The sequence below is a fragment of the Eurosta solidaginis genome, chromosome 5 (assembly GCF_040869045.1).
Source record: "Eurosta solidaginis isolate ZX-2024a chromosome 5, ASM4086904v1, whole genome shotgun sequence".
Taxonomy (NCBI): domain Eukaryota; kingdom Metazoa; phylum Arthropoda; class Insecta; order Diptera; family Tephritidae; genus Eurosta; species Eurosta solidaginis.
In genome coordinates, this window is record NC_090323.1 from 252,230,043 (window position 1) to 252,244,582 (window position 14,540).

The window sequence follows — 14,540 nt, forward strand, 5'->3', positions numbered from 1 at the left end:
CAACATAAGGGAAAATAATCATGTAGGAAAATGAAGCGAGGGAAACCCTGGAATGTGTTTGTATGACATGTGTCTCAAATGAAAGGCATTAAAGAGTATTTTATGAGGGAGTGGCCATAGTTCTATAGGTGGACGCCATTTAGGGATATAGCCATAAAGGTGGATCAGGGTTGACTCTAGAATGCGTTTGTACGATATGGGTATCAAATGAAAGGTATTAATGACTATTTTAAAAGGGCGTGGACCTAAGTTCTATAGATGGACGCCTTTTCGAGATATCACCGTAAAGATGGACCAGGGGTGACTCTAGAATGCGTTTGTACGATATGGGTATCAAATGAAAGGTGTTAATGAGCATTTTAAAAGGGAGTAATCCTTAGTTCCATAGGTGGACGCCGTTTCGAGATATCGCCATAAAGGTGGACCAGGGGTGACCCTAGAATTTGTTTGCACAATATGGGCATCAAACAAAGGTGTTAATGAGTATTTTAAAAGGGAGTGGGCCTTAGTTCTATAGGTGGACGCCGTTTCGAGATATCGCCATAAAGGTGGGCCAGGGGTGACTCTAGAATTCGTTTGTGCAATATGGGTATCAAACGAAAGGAGTTAATGAGTATTTTAAGAGGGAGTGGGCCTTAGTTCTATAGGTGGACGCATTTTCGAGGTATCGCAATAAAGGTGGACCAGGGGTGACTCTAGACTTTGTTTGTACGATATGGGTATCAAATGAAAGGTGTTAATGAGTATTTTTAAAAGGGAGTGGGCCTTCGTTTTATAGGTGTTCGCCTTTTCGAGATATCGCCATAAAGGTGGACCAGGGGTGACTTTAGAATTTGTTTGTATGATATGGGTATCAAATGAAAGGTCTTAATGATTATTTTAAAAGGGCGTGGGGCTTAGTTCTATAGGTGGACCCCTTTTCGAGATATCGCCATAAAGGTGGACCAGGGGTGACTCTAGAATTCGTTTGTGCAATATGGGTATCAAACGAAAGGAGTTAATGAGTATTTTAAGAGGGAGTGGGCCTTTCTGGACCAGGGGTGACTCTAGACTTTGTTTGTACGATATGGGTATCAAATTAAAGGTATTAATGAGAGTTTTAAAAGGGAGTGGTGGTAGTTGTATATGTGAAGGCGTTTTCCAGATATCGACCAAAATGTGGACCAGGGTGACCCAGAACATCATCTGTTGGATACCGCTAATGTATTTATATATGTAATACCTGCCAAGATTTTAAGGGTTTTTTATTTCGCCCTGCAGAACTTTTTCATTTTCTTCTACTTAATATGGTAGGTGTCACAACCATTTTATAAATTTTTTTCTAAAGTTATATTTCGCGTCAATAAAACAATCCAATTACCTTACCATATTTCATCCCTTTTTTCGTATTTGGTATAGAATTATGGCATTTTTTTCATTTTTCGTAATTTTCGATATCGAAAAAGTGGGCGTGGTCATAGTCGGATTTCGTTCATTTTTCATACCAAGATAAAGTGAGTTCAGATAAGTACGTGAACTGAGTTTAGTAAAGATATATCGATTTTTGCTCAAGTTATCGTGTTAACGGCCCTGCGGAAGGACAGACGGACGACTGTGTATAAAAACTGGGCGTGCCATCAACCGATTTCGCCCATTTTCACAGAAAACAGTTAACGCCATAAAATCTATGCCCCTACCAAATTTCAAAAGGATTGGTTAATTTTTGTTCGACTTATGGCGTTAAAAGTATCCTAGACAAATTAAATGAAAAAGGGCGGAGCCACGCCCATTTTGAAATTTTCTTTTATTTTTTATTTTGTTGCACCATATCATTACTGGAGTTGAATCTTGACATAATTTACTTATATACTGTAAAGATATTAAATTTTTTGTTAAAATTTTACTTTAAAAAAAATTTTTGGGCGTGGTCCTTCTCCGATTTTGCTAATTTTTATTAAGCGTACATATAGTAATAAGAGTAACGTTCCTGCCAAATTTCATCATGATATCTTCAACGACTGCCAAATTACAGCTTGCAAAAGTTTTAAATGACCTTCTTTTAAAAGTGGGCGGTGCCACGCCCATTGTCCAAAATTTTACTAATTTTCTATTTTGCGTCATAAGTTCAACTCATCTACCAAGTTTCGTCGCTTTATCGGTCTTTTGTAATGAATTATCGCACTTTTTCGGTTTTTCGAAATTTTCGATATCGAAAAAGTGGGCGTGGTTATAGTCCGATATCGTTCATTTTAAATAGCGATCTGAGATGAGTGCTCAGGAACCTACATACCAAATTCCATCAAGATACCTCAAAATTTACTCAAGTTATCGTGTTAACGGACGGACGGGCATGGCTCAATCAAATTTTTTTTCGATCCTGATTATTTTGATATATGGAAGTCTATATCTATCTCGATTCCTTTATATATGTACAACCAACCGTTATCCAATCAAACTTAATATACTCTGTGAGCTCTGCTCAACTGAGTATAAAAATGCATAAATTTAAACAATAAACAGAAAATTTTCGTTTTTTATTTCTTAATCCATGTTTTCTTTTTAGTTTTTTAAATTTTTGTTACTTTTCTATCCATTTTTTTTAAATTTATTTCAAATATGAACTTTAATTAAAAATATAAATTTTTTTGTTATGTAATGTGTTTTTTTTTTTTTTTAATTTAGCTATCAAATAAACTTCAGAGATCTCTGTTTTTTCTAATTTTTTTACTAGCGAAATAAAACTGCATAGAAAAAATAAAATAAAAACTAAATCAGTTTTTAGTCTTCGAAATAACTAAAAAAAAACAGGTTAATTTTTGTTTTTTGGTAAATTTTTAAATTTTTTAAATCTGTTTTAATTGCCATTTAACTTTCTGTTTGCTGATTTTTTAATTTTTGTTTTTTGGTAAATTTTTAATTTTTTTAAATCTGTTTTAATTGCCATTTAACTTTCTGTTTGAATTTTTTACTTTGGCTTTTGTATTTTTTTAAATATTTGTTTAATTTTTTAAATTTAAACTCCTTTTTAAAAAAAAATTTAACTTTTTTATTAACTTTATATTAAATTTTTATTTTATAGTTTTATTTTCGCTTAATTTTCTAGTTTTATTTTTTTTTTTCTTAATTTTTTTTATTTTGAGACTTTTTTATTTCATTATTTTTAAGATATTATTGTTTTATTTCAGTGCTATGTTTTTTATTTGATTTATTTCTTATTTCTGTTATCTTATTACTTTAATATTTTTTTATTCATTTTTTATTTTATTATTTTAATATTATTTTATTATTATTTTTATTTTATTTTTTTACTTAAATTTTTTATTTTTTATTTATGTTTTATTTATAAAAAGCATATAGTTTATTAATTGTTTATATTTTTTCCATATTTGCATTTATAAAGTTTTTCGTTATGTTAATAATAATGAGCTTAAAGGCCGTGGTTAAATAAAACACAATGTTTCAAATTTCATTGGTTTTTTTTAATTTGTCAATATTTCGGCTTCAGTCTGAAGCCATCTTCAGGAACTTATGGTTATTCTTTATCGAAAAGTTTTTCTAAATTACATATTTTTTCAATTTTTCTCTACTTTGGCCAAATTCTTTTCTTTAAATAATAAAAACTTTTATGTCGTTTCTTTTGCTGTTACTTTCCTATTTTATCGATTTTGTTCTTGAAATCTAAATAATTCTTGGTTTTATGTTAATTTTTAATTATATATTATGACCTTTTTTTATTTTGATTTTTTCTCTATTGTCTTTTTTATATTTTTAAGGCAAACATTTTAATTAATTTCATTCGTTTTTTATTATTCTTTACATTTTTCCACATACGCATATACGAACATACATAATTGATATTTTTTGCACTTTAAATCAAATTTCGTTGAAATTTTTGCAGTCAATATTTGTTTCATGGGCGTATTTAAACAATTTATGCTTTGTTTAGCAATATTTTTTTTATTTTGCCTCATTTTGTGGTATTTTTTTTCGCCGCATTTTTTTCTCATTTTACAAAACTTTGTTATTTTTGTTTGTTTTTGTGCATTTTAAATGCGCATGAGTTGCATTGCTTGTTTGTATTTACTTAGAGGCATTGCTCGAGGGCAGGCAATCGAAAGCGCGGAGAAAGTGCAGAATGAAAAAATAAAAAATACATTCCAGCGTTTGTTTCAAACACGAGAAATATGTGAAAATAGAATATGCTCACACATGAAGCGTACTGCAATTTACATAGTTAATTATATTTTAGAGATTAATTCAATTAACTTTGTATATTTTATACCAATTTCACACAGACTTTTAATGATCTAGTTTGTCAAGTTTTCTACAATAAAACTCAATCTTCTTTCATACAAAATCCTTATTAACTATCTCATTATTGCTTTATTGGTTGCCTAATGGAGTGAAAAATCTAGTCGGTTCTACTTGGTGTTACGGATTGGATCTGCAAGACAGCCCAGACTAGCTTTCAGGGCATTATTTTCCGCTTCCTTAAGAAATTTAAGCGCTTTCGCTGCAGCACAGCTTTTATGCCTATTCTGACCTCGCCCTCTAAGTAAGATGTTTCTAGGGAACGATTAGTGCTACGATAAACAAACCACATGAATATACCTCACTTTTCTTTTTGTCGTAGTAGGGCGTTGATATGCGGAGTCCATGTTGTTGTTGCTCTTGCAACTTTACTTTAGAAGATGTCGCGGTTTGGCGGACCATATAAAGTCTTTGGGACATGTGGGAATACTTCAAATGCATGTATGTCAGTCCCGAGATGTAAGAGGGTTAAGTATGTTACAGTGTTGGGACAGTGTTGTTACTTTTGAGTATCGAGTACTTTAATGTCGATGCTCTTAATAATGAGGTACTTTTTAAAGTACTGTTGTTGTTGATGTTGTAGCTATAAGGACACTCCTCGAAGGCCTTGGGGAGTGTTATCGATGTTGATGGTCCTTTGCCGGATGCAGATCCGGTACGCTCCAGTACCAAGCCCGACCATCTCGGGAACGATTTGTTATGACCACATGCGACCGTCTAGGCCATCCCGCCCTCCCATCTCCTAGATCCATGAGGAGTTCAGAGTCGCTAGAGCCACGGCTGTAAGGGAACAGGATTCGCCACGGATAGGTGAGGTTGACAATTGGATTTGGAGAAGCTATATATTTCGCTGGCAACCCCTTGAGTCTATTTGGTATTTTGGTTTAAGTTTTTTCTGACAGCGGTTTATTATATTTTGTAGTAAAAGAGCATCAATTTGGCAACTAATTATTGCCCGGGAATAGCTGAAGCCGCTTCATTTCTCTGCTCCCAACCGCTCGACTAATAATATTGTAACCATTGTGAATGATAACCAAGTGTTATATCTTATCTGTCAAATGCCTGACAGGATGTTCAATATGGCTACTTTTTAGCGTTTTGACAGGGTGTTCAATATGGCGGCGCCTATCTTCAGCGGGTGATAGAAAGAGATACAGAATGAGGCAGCGATAGTCAAATACATATCAGGTGATCCAATCACTTTGGAATTTTGACGTCTATGCAGAAGATATCACACTTAGTTATCATTCACAATGATTGTAACCCAACGTGTTTTTTTTTATAATTTTCTTCACTGTAAGTAGGAAGTTATGTCTGACAGTCCGATCTCGAGCTAAGTCATCTTCAAGGACACAGCTGGCTGTTGGCAGTGTTTAGTGCTAGTTATGGAGTAACTAGTAAACTGTAGTGAATTTTTTAGAAAACTATATAATGTTTTGATGCTCCGGAACTTAAGAATTTCTTCCTGGTTTTTCATACTGGTTTGCGCAATTTTTTGTCGTAAAATAGTATTGAATAAAGTTAGTAAGAAATATAAACTAACATAAAATGCAACACTGTTCACTTAGGCGCAAAATGTTGCACATTGAGCAACTGGAAATTTAGTTACACTCTACTGGAAATCAAGAGTGCATTATAAACAAACACATAAACATAAACACATAATTGGAGTCAAAAAAGAATCAGCGTATGCAAAGCAAAGAATATAAAAAACAAAATAAAAGAAATTATAAATCAAAAAATGGGGATGTATTGCAAAAACACGCCCTTTTTCAGCTGCTGCTGCACGAGAGCAACAATGCTCAAATAAAACAGGCTTGAGAACGTAGTGGTGGCACAAACGGGTATCCAAACGGCCAGGAAGCAGCAGATGCCAATTTTTTTATTTGTAAAATTATATATGAACAAGTTAACGTCTAGCACGTTTTGCAAGTTGCACCAAATACCTACACATTAAAACAAGAACAATAAAAGAAATTAAGGAAAACAGGCTTTTTGAAATGGCTTATTGCTACTACATTAAATAATAATTTTGTTCTAAAATTTTAAATTTTAAATAGATTGAGTAGTATCGATACATGTAGGTAGCAGTGAAAAAAGGATCGGTATGCAAAAGTATGGAGCGGAAAGTATCGATACTTTGCTATAGCGGTAGTTCTTAAGTATACCTTTTGTTACGATCACTTGCAGAACGCTGTTATTTTTTTAGCTCAGTTACTTTAAAACAATTTTCAAAAATGTATGAGTTTATTAAATAGCTGGTTTAACAGGGTTACACTGTCGCATCGTCATTTTATGCAGGGTAAACGTGTATCGCTTTTGCGTTGCGAGCAAGCAACAATTTTGACAAAAGAACGAAATATCCCGCAAAGACGTTGCCTGCTTTTTAGAATAGAAAAAATATGTATATGTATTTAGAACCCTTGCGCGGCAAACGAAAAGCGAAACACTCTTTCCAGAAAAGAAAACGTTATGAAATGAAAAGTTAACTTGGCGTTCTACAAATGGACCTTACCGTGTATGTGAATAGTCTATTTTCTTGATTTTACAATATTTTACCACAGAAAACATAAAGATTCGAGGTACATTTCCAACAGAATTTGAACCTTGTCTAATTTGAGCTAAACTGCTGTCCATGGCAAAGTGTAATTTGTGAATTTTAGAATATTCCAATTAAGACCTAGTTTACATGTAACAAGGGTATCTTCATGTTCGTACTTAACAACTGATCGTTGATTAAATAACTACATTTAGGATATAAACATAACGTTTCAAGAATTTGTAATTATGAACAAGTTTTTGAGATGGTGATTTTTTTCCTAAGTTCAAGAACCATCTCTGAGGTGTCATCTATCTCTGAATGGAAGCACGAAGTAAAAGCTGTTAACCTGGTGCCTAGGTACGACACATTAATTATTGTGGATTTATTGTAGATTAAAGCATGTGTAAACGTGATCTTAGTCTCACTATAGGTAGTTCACCATTTGTCTAATCTGATCAATTACCAATGCCGACCTTGATCGTTGTCTTTTTATATGCTCTAACAAATCAATTAAAACATTAAATTGAAAACAGAACGATCTTAACATGAACTAGTTCGTTAGACTATAGGTGGATTCGATTTATAATCAATTTAATCGATTTTTTTCTAGAAACGAATCCACTAAAAAACGTCTTTCGGGAGGACTTTGCGGGAAGATTCTTAATTTCAGGCGAAATTAGCTAATAACTGTCAAACGAAATTAGAAATTCTTCTTAATTTTTCCGAAATTGGAGCCAAATTATGTGCAGTTTACTGAGCGACTCTGTGGTCGATTACAATTTACACAAAATAATCGATGATCTACCCGCCCTAGCTGTCAAATTTCAAAAACATATGTTTATCTTGAACGTTTTAATTCGGCTGTGGGAAAAAAGCGAAAACAAATGTCATTTGAAATTATGCAAAAGAAGAAGCGTACTCGTGTGGACAGGAATGTAATCATGTAACGTGTAGACATAGTATTACTTTACTTCTCCTTTTAGTGGAGTTTTGCCTGTTATTTAATTTTCAAATTATGACGCTATCTGATCTCAGGCGTTATTATGTAACTCGATTCGAATGGAAATGCGACTCGAATGCGGTCATATCACATACTTTTTTATTTTAATCCGAAATTTCTTTCGAATCGAGGTACATAATAAGGCGCCTCATATTTCCTTCTAGCGAAATTATCTGGCAAAACATTGTCAACAGTTCCAAATAATGTATTGATTGCGAGCTGTAGAATGAGACGACTGTATGTTCCATTTGTGCACCGTTAACGATAACGGGTAAAATATAAATATTTTTAAAACAAATTTGGTGGAAAAATTAGTGTACGATTTCCTTTTTAAAAATTTTCACTCCCGTAAAATTATTAATTATAACATTTAAGTAAATGTTCAAGCATTTTCACCATCTGAAGGAAAAAAAGATAACAAAACTGTAAATTTGTTCCTAGAATTAGGTCCATCTTGGTCTGGACTTGGGAGTTAAAGTAAATTAATGGGGAATCCGGGGCACTATCCTCGGCTGGGTGACGGCACAGCACCTCTATGCAAAAATAAATATTTTCTTTTGTGCGAAAACAAAAAGCCCACGGAGATAAAAAAAATTTGTTTTGGCATCTAGGAGTATTCTTCTACCAACTCTTATTTATCTTTATTATTAAAGCTTCGAACACTAATGGAAAATTTTACAGATGAAACGCCGATTCACAGGGACTTCCCGATTTATGTAGGTGGAGTGACCCATTTAAGCCTTTCGTAATACGGAGTTAAAAGCCTGAAGAGGTGCCTACTTAAATACAGAAAAAGCCTCCACAAGTAGTAGATAACAGGTTATGAGGTCAAAGCACACTAGGTCTTTATAACGGTCGCGGTGCATCGAAGCCCTATAATAATAATTGTGAAAAAATACTGGCAATGATTTTTCGATAAATCTTGTTTTGCTCCAACCTTTTTTTCGAAACCTACTCAGTCACTGTTCGATACAAAAGTATTGTTAAATATATTTACTACACCTTTACATGTTTATAATGAGAGAATGCAAGTTTATATTGAGAAAATATAAATTGATAATGAGAAACGGTACTTCATATTTGAGAAAAAATAAGTTGGTAATGATAAAATGTAAGTTCATAATGAGAAATAAAAATATTTAGGTTTTATTTGTACCTGTTTTTACTTAAGTCGACCTGTATTGAAAGGCATTCATAGCTTAAAAATGTTTGTTGTGGATGGCGAAATCGACGGTAGTGGTTTTAATTTAAAAAATCTTACTTAAGTAAGCGAGCAAATAAGCTAGTACCTTGCAAGAGCAGTGGATGCACCAAAAAATTTTTAACGGGATGGGAATGTGCGGGAGCAATACCGCAGATACCTACATTTTAAACAGATGTTTTATTTTAGTTGATATGCAAGTAGAGACTTGAATATACAGCGAAGTTTGTCATTTAGATGCGTTCGACGCAATCTTATGCATTCCACTAACACCGCCACCCAAAAACTATGTACAATATAATTTCCGTATTTGACCTCAAGCTTTTAAAATGCTTCTGAGTGCTTTAAACAACGCTATGTTTTAATTGCCTTTATGCTGTATCCACGAAATTAGCAGAATTGGCTCACCGACTCCAGTAGTGGAATTCACTAACTTTTTTAACGATATTTGCCATCGCTTTATTTGCAAATCGACAACTATAACGATTTCCTTATTCAGTAACTATTTTGTATCGATATTCGTTAATCGACGATCAGCTGTGTTGTTAAATAAACGGCAAGTGAATTGGCTGCGTTAAAAATCACGAAATTTACATTTCTGACAATTTTAGTTAAAAAAGAAAATCGGAGCTTTAATTAAATACCTTCAAACACGAAAAGCTGCTTCATTTATAAATCAAATGGCATTTGAGGACTTGGCGTACGTTTTATCACAAGATGAAGAGTTACTGAGGCCATCGCCAGTGGACAAGAGCCTTCTTAGAGAAGTAGATAACCCATTCCACCTGAATGCAACGGAGTTTCGAAAGCTGTACCGACTAACCCCAGACTTGGCTCATGATATTATTTCGCAACTTGATGGTCAATTAAGGGGTACAAGAATAACTGCGATATCAACAGAGAAACAGGTAAATAATGGAATTTCATATAATTTTCAATTGAACACTATTATAAAAATTTCAGGTTCTAACTGCTTTACGCTTCTTCGCAACTGCTTGTTATCAACGGCCCGTTGGAGAACAATGCGGCATATCAATGAGCCAGTCGTCTGTAAGCCGCTGTATACATCGCGTAACAAATGCTACAAACTTTACCAATGACTCAAATAGAGCGGCAAGCTGCGAAAGAAATTTTTTCTGCGTCACCTGCACCATTTGTGGGAGGTACTATTAGAGCCCCAGAACTCATGAAGAAGCATATGTAAATCACCATGGATACCATTCAATAAATGTACAAATGGTAAAAGCAATAATTCAAAGAAATGTATTGTACTTTTTTGATTATAATATATTTTTATATACAGATTTGTGACCCCAACCTAAAGATATTGAATGTCAATGCTAAATTCCCAGGAGCAAGCACGATGCATTTATCTGGAGCTCCTCTGCAGTACGGAGGATGATGCAGAGAAATTTTGAAAATGGTTGCCGCAACATGTTTTTGATAGGTAAGTGTGTCTAATGCACTGAACTTTCCCAGAAAATAAAATCGCACACAAAACTACTTGCAGGTGACTCTGGATACCCTTTAGAACCCTGGCTGATGACTCCTTTACCTAACCAACCAGAGGGGAGCCCAAAATTTCGGTACAATGAGGCATTGTGTAAAGCTTGAAACCCAGTCGAGAGACTTTTTGGTGTTCTCAAAGGAACATGGCGATGCTTATCACAGCAAAGGACTCTTTTGTATCATCCAGGATTTACTGGTAGAATTGTTAAGGCATTCGCAGTGTTGCATAACATCCGATTAAGTAAACCCATACACGAGCCTGACACTGAATACTTAGATCAAAGCCCAAGTGATAGCAATGTTAATCAAGGCGCACCCTCTTCAATAGCGAAACGTGTTCAAGACCGACTTATTGCTAATTACTATACTTAAGTACAGACTTAACAAACTTATAAATAAAAAAATCTACAGGAATGTAAAGCAAACATTTTGGCATTTTATTTTATATTTGGTCTACTTTGGTAGGGAAAACTTCCATCATACCGAACAGTCAAACTTAACAATATAATTTCAATAGAAACGAACTTCGTGTCCTTTAAAATTAAAATAAATACTTATGAGGTTTTAACACAGCTCAATTTTATACATAATACTATGTTCAAACAGAAAAATAAATTGAGGAAATTTCGATTTGAATTGAGTGCCGTTCATACAACTCGATTTAGCTTACACAATAGTAATTTGATAGCTGGTTGGCTCATCTATACAGCAAGAACATACCTTTTGTTCAGACTGTCAAAATATGCGTGTTGGTATTAGGCGAATGAAATGGAATGAAAACATTAAACTTTGAAATTTTTGTGTGTTGTAAGAAAATGTGTTCAAGGTTTTGGTTTCATTTTGAGTTTGGCATCTTCTTTTGACAATCCCTACTCCAGTGAAATGAAAGACATAAAATCAGCTGATGAGATGAGCCAACCATATAGTTCAGCCGTGCTTAGCTGACGTTTAAATATACTCAATAAACACACTTTACAATGTTGCATTTGCAGTTTGAAACAATTTATTACGCAATTTTTTTTAAATTGGCAATTTATTATTACAATTTATTATATGACAAATTGCGTAATAAATTGCCCAAGTAGTATAAATTGGCAATTTGGTGTGTGTTTGAACCTAGTATAATACATTTTTTTGAATGTAAAAAATTCATTCATTCGTTTACATAGATCGATTTCATTTGGAAATTATTTTAAAAATAGCTACTTTGGTAGTAAAAACTTCGATTCGGTATCGTAAAACTTAACAATATCACTATCAAACAATATCAATAACCCGCTAATCCCGGAGTTTCCATTGAAAATTCCACCATTCGACTTAACTGCTCGGCTGTGGTACGGCTTCTCCTTTGATTGGTATTAACTGATGACGCCATTCTATTTTAATATGAGAAATTTGTTATGTCGAGAAATATGAAATTAATTCCGCATTTACTTACCTTTTGTTGATAACGCAAACTGTATCTCAAAAATTGCACAATAATAACTTTTAAGAGCAGTTAGTATACGGAATTTGTTTATTTTTGGCATTCCTTTTGTGCTTTTCGCATTTTTTAGGTTTCGTTAAGTTGTGCTGCCACTTTTCTACTATTTTAAATGTCATTTATTGCGAGTCATTAAAACTAAGTTAGTGAATAGTACAATCGATAAGGCAAACGACAAAATCTTTAATTAAAATCTCGACAAATCGCATCGTTATAAGTTAGTGAATTCCACTACAGATCAGCTTAATTGCAACTTTTCGTTCTTAAAGTTTTATATTTTCTCAGTATTAAATTATCTTTTGTATTTTGTATTTGTATTTATTAGGCAATTCATCCCAGCACAACAATTTGGCAAAAATTATTTTACAGTGCTAGTCGGTAAAAGGCATAAAATAGGAACAATTTAAACTTGAAACTTAAAGCTAATGACTATGGCTAAGAAAAGGTTACAATAAATAATATATTTAATAAATAGTAAATAAATAAAATAAACGAATGATAGAGTACATTTGTTAGAAGAAATCAGTATTTTAAATGTCTAGGTTATTATAGAAACTTGTTAATTCTTTATTGAAGAGCAGAGCATTGCTTTTCTCATTATCAATTCATATTTCTCATTATCAATTTATGTATTCTCAATATGAAGTAATATTTCTCACTATCAATTTATATTTTCTCAATAAGATACGCTTCTCATTATAATATTTTATTTTCTCATTATAAAGTTGGATTTTCCATTAACGATTTACCTTTTCTCAATACAAAGTTATATATTCTCATTATAAACTGGAAAAGACGTAGTATCGTTACATCCTTAAGGGCCCATTACTCATACTTAGCATAGACTTGACTTTACTTGAGAACTGTCACTTACACAACTGTTAAATGAACATTGCATGTTACTGATTACTCAAAACTTGGCAACACTTAACTTCACTTAGAAGTCTTGTGAATTTTAATTTTCTATGTAAGTTCTAAGTGACGTTTACATTTTGAGATGCCATTTTGAGATGACATTTATTTAAAAATAAATTTCAAAGCTGATTATGATGCCAGATTGTATGTGCTAAGTGGAATGTAATCGTGGCTAATTTGCCAAGTTTACGCCAAGACAAGTCAAGTCTATGCTAAGTATCAGTAATGGGCCCTTTAGGCATTAAGTGATAAAGATGTTTGGTTTTAGTTTTTTTTTTTTAACACAACTTACCTTTATATTTTTAAGAAATCGAAATTCTTGATAAGATCCACCGTTTGTCCAATGAAAAAGGAAGGAGTATTTTTGTGCTTGTTCTCTGTCGTTTTACAAGCATTTAACCCATACGTATGTAAGTATTTGCAAAATTTTTTAGGCGTGAAAGGTGAAAACAAAGTTTTTTTTTATTTATTTGTTTTTTTTTTTTTGGCAGTTGTTGCTTCCACTCCCTGCTGTACTTCATCAATTTTTACTTTTTTACCTTTGCCAAATTCCTCTATTCACAATGCCAAACTATTTTTATTGTATTTTTTGACAACTTTCATTTCACCTCGCACTTCATGAATATGCGTGGAACGCTTTTTGTTTTCATGAATTTATTTAAAATATATTTTTCATATTTCACACAAAAATGCACTTTCGACTTTTCTTCAGTTGCAATGAACATCAATTCGTGTTCTACCACTTCATTCGTTCATCAATTTGCTCATTCACTGCATTTTTCTATTATTGAAATTTGTATATTCAATTCTGTACCAACTTTTATTACAAAAATTTGCGCTTCCATTAAATACAATTTTATTTTGTACGTAGAAATAAACAAATTCTTCACTTTTTTACTTTATGTGTGCCTTCTTCTTTTGTTCCGCTTTGCTTTCCACACTCAGCAAACATTTCTTAATCGCATAGACAAGCGTCGTTATTTTCTGCTTTAAATATTATTGTGCACGCACACACTTTACAACAAAAAACATGTAGCATTACTTAATTTATTATTTGTTTAATAAAAAATCTTAATAGCTCAATGTGCGGTAAATTTCCAAAGTACACTTAAATATTTATTAAAACAAAATTGCGCCAGCAAAAAAAAGCGCGACCACACACGAGTACAATTCACTCAAAACTGCGCAACGTTTAAACGGCAACTGCAAGCGTTGGGTCGCTTTTCATTTGCACGACTGGGGTTGCTGTGTTTACTAGAAAATATTTGAGTGTTTTTAACCCAACTCATATACTCTGTGATATTAAATAACACACTAAAAATAAAAAAAAATAAAATAAGATCGTGTGTATGCGCTTTTACATATGTATATAATTGAAATTGGGCAATATTTAGATTAAGGTGCCACGATTTTCCAACTTTTCTTTTATTTGCGTCAAGATTCAGAATCCGAAAGCAGAAACTACACTTTTTATCTCGTTTAAAAGTTATTCGCGGAAAACCCGTCGGTACTATTATCGCTTTTTTCGTTGTTGCAATTAAACAAATGAAGGTGGTGAATAGTGTTGCCAGCTCCGCAACAATATCTTTTTAACTTGGTA

The 14,540-nt window shown here is 33.0% G+C and overlaps 1 protein-coding gene across 4 annotated transcripts in view; it reads right to left on the reverse strand.

Annotated features, from left to right (window-relative positions):
• Positions 1 to 14,024, reverse strand: part of fwd (phosphatidylinositol 4-kinase beta fwd) — a 351,706-nt gene extending 337,682 nt beyond the window's left edge. For all 4 annotated transcript variants that reach the window (XM_067789774.1, XM_067789775.1, XM_067789776.1 and 1 more), the window contains exon 1: positions 13,233 to 14,024. The gene's annotated coding sequence lies outside the window, so the exon portion shown is untranslated. The remainder of the gene's footprint in view (positions 1 to 13,232) is intronic.
• Positions 14,025 to 14,540: the final 516 nt, after the last annotated feature.